Source organism: Hyla sarda, chromosome 8 (genome assembly GCF_029499605.1).
Source record: "Hyla sarda isolate aHylSar1 chromosome 8, aHylSar1.hap1, whole genome shotgun sequence".
Classification (NCBI taxonomy): Eukaryota; Metazoa; Chordata; class Amphibia; order Anura; family Hylidae; genus Hyla; species Hyla sarda.
The window spans coordinates 211923378-211928685 of NC_079196.1; the positions used below are offsets into that span (position 1 = coordinate 211923378).

General features: G+C 46.3%; 1 pseudogene; it reads left to right on the forward strand.

The window, feature by feature from the left end:
• The first annotated feature begins 379 nt into the window (after nt 1-379).
• On the forward strand, nt 380-488 carry LOC130290101 (U2 spliceosomal RNA; annotated as a pseudogene).
• Nucleotides 489-5308: the final 4820 nt, after the last annotated feature.

Consider the following 5308-nt stretch of genomic DNA (forward strand, 5'->3'; position numbering starts at 1 on the left):
GTTTCAAAAAGATATTGGTGATAAAAAATCCTAATTTATTCAAAATAAAAATGCCAACACACGACATGTTCTAGGTTATCTCTGCCTCTTCATCAGATGCTATATGGTAGTCATTACATCTGATGAAGAGGCAGCCTAGAAACGCGCTAGGAACTTGTATTGTGAATAAACAATGCCTATTATTGCCAAGACATCTTTGCGAAACCAAGATGTCTTTTTGCTCCATTTATTTAGTTTTAAATTTGGCCCCTCATCTCAGGGGCCCCTCTCCAAATGAGACAAACTGGAAGATCCTGGGCTCCAGTGCAAAATCTAGGTCCAGGATTTAAAAAAAAAAAAAAAAATGCTGCTTCCTTTTTTGCAAAAACAGCACCGCTCCTGTCCTTCTCGGCCTTTTGGCTAAGATCAAATGTAGTATCTGTTCTTATCAGTTTTCATGCCGATGGCAAACTATGCCGGTATGGGGCTGGTGGGGATGGGTGCTGCATGGAGGGTGCAGGTGTACCAGGGCTTTCCGGGGCTGGTTCTGAGGAATCAGCTCGACGGCTGCCCCGATGTGACCTGTTCCCTCCGGGTCTCGCCATGAGGCTGAGAGGGTCTAGAGCCGAGGTACTTTTGTGCCTCGGGGAGTGGTGACCCCGAGGTGCCGAAACTCACTGGGAATACTGGCTCACTGAGTTGAAGCACGGGCACCATGATCTCTTCACCTTGTGGCACTCACCTCTTGATTCCCGGCCGGATGTTTAAAATGTATACAATGACCCCCCCCCCCCCCCCCCGGAGTTTCGCCGGAAGGAACCGGCTTTATCAAGGTATCGAGATTTATAAAGCCAATTCCTTCTGGCGAAACGTTGGGGGGTGGGGGGACCATTGTATACATTTTAAACTGCAACCTCTAGTTGGATAGAAGAGTAACTCATAGGATCCCAATAAGGACCTACTATAAAGCAAGTGATCCATTTATATGGCACTATGGGAAAAATCACTATGAGAATTTCTCCAATTCACTAGAGTCCCAGAAGGGCCCATAAACCAACATAAAGGTTGTGTTTTTAATACACACTTTATATTTTTTTGCACCTCACCTGATTAAATTTTTTTTTAGTGGAAAATAATAAAAGTTACATTTTGAGGGAAACCCCTAGTAAGAGGGCTTAGTCCTGGAGGGGTGTGTATAGCCAGAAGGGAATTGAAATAAAGAGATTTATGTACCCTGGGTACCCTAAAGGGAGAACTGAAAAAGCATATGGGATTGCAGCTTGGCTCCGTTGAAGTGAAAGGGACTGAGCTGTAGTACTACACATGGCCTGTGGACAAGTGTGGTGCTGTTTTTTAAAACAAAGTAGGGTTTTCCTAATTCTGGACATACCCTTTAAAAATAGCTTCTAGTGGGTTAGAGAGGATTTCGAGCCCCACTGGCACTACCGCTGAAATGCTTCCATAGCATCACACAGGACGTCACCATCAATCAATGGGATTTCGATGGATGCAAAGTCCATGTTACACTTCGCGCTCCAGCTGCATGCACCGGCCGCGAGCGCATTGTCCCTCTCTCCCCGGCTGCTGGCGGGACTGGGATTCGCATTGTGGGAAGCGCCCACATGCGAATCCCAGCCCGCCACTTACCACGCTCCTTTGCTGCTGCCTCCTTTGTGTCTCTGCTCTGGCGTGTGTGTCCCCGTCCCCTAGGGCGTGCGCGCGTCGGAGCTCTAAAATTTAAAGGGCCAGTGCGCCCATAATTATGTCCTACACCTGTCACCAGTCTATAAGTCCCTTCACCTCCCCCTCTTCCCTGCCGGATCTTCAGTGCCCCCAGCCTGAGATTAAGCTTTCCCTATTGCCTGTTTGCCTTACCCGTGTATCCAGACCTTCCCGCTACGTTATTTGACTACGCACCTTTGCCGCCTGCCTTGACCTTCTGCTAAGTTCGACTACGCTAGAGCCTCATCCTTCGGTACCTCACGTGCCCAGCTACCTGTGTGGTCGAGCCGTGCTGGGGGTAGCGACCTGGTGTCGCCTGCCGCAGCAAGTCCATCCTGCCTTGTGGCGGGCTCTGGTGAAGACCAGCGGCACCTTAGATGTCGCTCCCCGATACGGTCCGAGTCATCAGCCACACAGGTAGAGGATCCACATCCAGCTCCGTAACAGTCCATATGACAACACTGAATGGCCAGAGAAAGCATTCCCGATTCACTTGTCACAGGAGGCATGAAAAAGAATAACCTGCCACTCAAGACCAAGTGTCTTCCCAACAAAGACAGGAACAGGTTTGTACTTACATGGCGCCTGTGGCTCTATAAACAAGAGTGCCAGCATGAGACCCGGCAACTGGCACCAGTCATTGAGCCTGGTTATAGGAGGAATGTGCGATCCTTACTCCAGACTGGCTGCTTAACCAGAGACTGTGAGATGTAAAGTGAAAAGTTCCAGCACATTGTACATCAGGGCATCTCGCTATACTATAAAATAGGCCACAATTTCTTCCTTAAATGGGCACTCTCATTAAAACTAATTTTTGCTATTGCACTCTTTTTAATGTACTTTGTTTAAAAAAATGAAATTTTCTAGGTTTTATCTGTGTTTAAAAAAGCTGCCACTAGGGGTCTCCCTACTTGTCCAGAGCACATTTCCCCCCATCTCTTCCACAGACTTTGGACTCCTGCTGGCCTGGCAGAAGTCCAAAATCAGGAAATGCAGTCTGGAGTGCTGAGAGGGGTGTGTGCAGCCTTATCCAATCATAGCTCATCTCACACTGAACTGAAGGAGGAAGTTCTCCCCTGTATGGCTTCAGATGATGTCTCGCCTGCTGGGTAATGCCCCTTCCCAGTCTGTGAATCTGACTGAGCAGAAAATACAGAGCAATATTAAGGTAGAAAACTAACAAAGTAAAGGCAGGGGGTGATTTATCATGATGGGGCAGTGATCTGGAAGGATTATAAAATGTAGCAAAATCATGACAGGTACTCTTTAAAGGCTTTGTCCACCTCAATCCATTAAGGCCTTCTAAAAAATTTAAGGGGCATCAAATCGGAACAGAAAGGCTCTGAACGGACGAACAGTGAGGCCTTATTATTGTCTAAGTCTCCCTAATCCCTGATGAATCTACCCATGTTTGTAGGAAGAAACGCGTTGGAGGTGAAGCAACATTTCTTGACACCAGGCAATATTGGCCACTTGTATATATTGTTGGTGTTCAGTGTCCTTATTTTATTTTTATCCTATATGTACCCTTTGGGATAGTCTACTACATCACTTATCTCATATAATACCCCCATCTCTGGACAAATTTCTGAAGAATCACATATGATACACGCAGAGACAGACTGAGATACGGTGAGACAGGTTCATAAATGATAAGCTTAGTTACACAATATTGAATCACTTGTAATTGACTTAGATACACTTATACCTGCAGCATACACTGAGATGAGACCCGTGACCTCCGCCTCCAACACAGTGCAGGCGCCAATGACTACCCACCTACTTAGATACCTACCTGGCTATCTACCTTCATAACTAAACTATGGTAACAGCTGAAACGTTGCGCTATTTCATGGAATAAAGCTACTTTCACTTTTTCCACATTTTGGAGTGCTGCAGCGGTTCTTTAAGTTCGGCAATCTAGTTGGCCCTGTGGACCCAGGCCTTCGCTGGTTTTGCACCCACTTGCATCATCACTGGTGTGCTGCTTCCCCTCTTCTCTTTGGTCCCTTCATAACTAGCTACCTGGCTACCAAACTACCTACATAGCTCGCTTCCTGGCTACCAACCCACCCATATAGCTACTTGCTTATCTACCTACATAGCTATCTACCTATTTATCTGCCTACATAGCTAGCCAGCTACCCACCTGCCTACTTATGTACCCGGCTACCTATCTACATAACTATCTACCTAGCTCCATACCTACTTACCTATAAAGCTAGCTACCTGCTTGACTACCTACCTGGCTACCTACTTACCTACCTACCTGGCTACCTACTTACCTACCTACCTGGCTACTTACCCTATTTACATAACATATTTTCCTACTTGAGGGGAATAATCTACCTACCTGAGGATGTATTTACCTACCTGCCTACTTATGTACCAGGCTACCTATCTACATAACTATCTACCTAGCTCCATACCTACTTACCTATAAAGCTAGCTACCTACTTGACTACCTACCTGGCTACCTACTTACCTTCCTACCTGGCTACCTACTTACCTACCTACCTGGCTACTTATCCTATTTACATAAAATATTTTCCTACTTGAGGGGAATAATCTACCTACCTAAGGCTGTATTTACCTACCTGCCTATATAACTGCTTATGAAGGGAACTAACTGCTATGGGACATTCCTACCTGCCTACTGTGGGGGGATATCCCTACTTAATGGGGATCTACTATTCTACCCACTTTTCCTGTGCAGGACACCAAGAGGGGGGGCATTATTACATTTTGGGGGCCTATAGATAGGGAGATTGTGTAGAGATGGGGAGGGTATGTTGTCATGGAGAAGAAATGGAAAAAGGCACCAAAATCAGAAAATACGTTAATTGTGAGTCACTTAATGTAACTGTATATGGGAAGGGGGTGTCAACGCGCCTGAGGCGCAATGGGCACTAGGTACACCTCTGACCCCGAAAACCCTGTGGAAAGTTTGCACACCCTCTCCATGCCTGGACATAACAATTCGGGGCAGAGAAAGCAGCCGGATCCTCCTGTACGCTATTTACCTGGTGTACAATACGATACACAATGTTCTGCTCCAGAGATTGTTAATTGACATTTCCTGAAATAGAAATGACAGCGAGATCGGGGCCAAAATATGGCCGTCCGCGAAGAGGAGAGCGCAAACACTCAGGGCTATAGAGCAGCAAATAGACCGTTTACCTGTACTGCTTTTCCTTTTTCTCGCGCACGCTTTTATACCCGCGGTTATTTTCTGCTATATCTGCCCGAAACGGGGCGAACCTGACGCAATTTATCATATCCGCTAAGAGTCATTTACATTTTATATGGTCCTCTATATGGTGTAGTATATAGAATATATTCACTGGAGCGGCCATTTTATTAGAGCCCGTGATTGGATCTTACTACATGGCAGTGTTTCCCAACCAGGATGCCTCCAGCTGTTGCAAAACTACAATTCCCAGCATGCCCGGACAGCCTTCGGCTGTCCGGGCATGTTGGGAGTTGTAGTTTTGCAACAGCTGGAGGCATCCTGGTTGGGAAACCCTGCCTTTTGGAAATCCGACCTGTGACCCTGCTTTTGATCCACTTTAGATGTGAAAACATTTTTGGGGGGTATTTACAAATA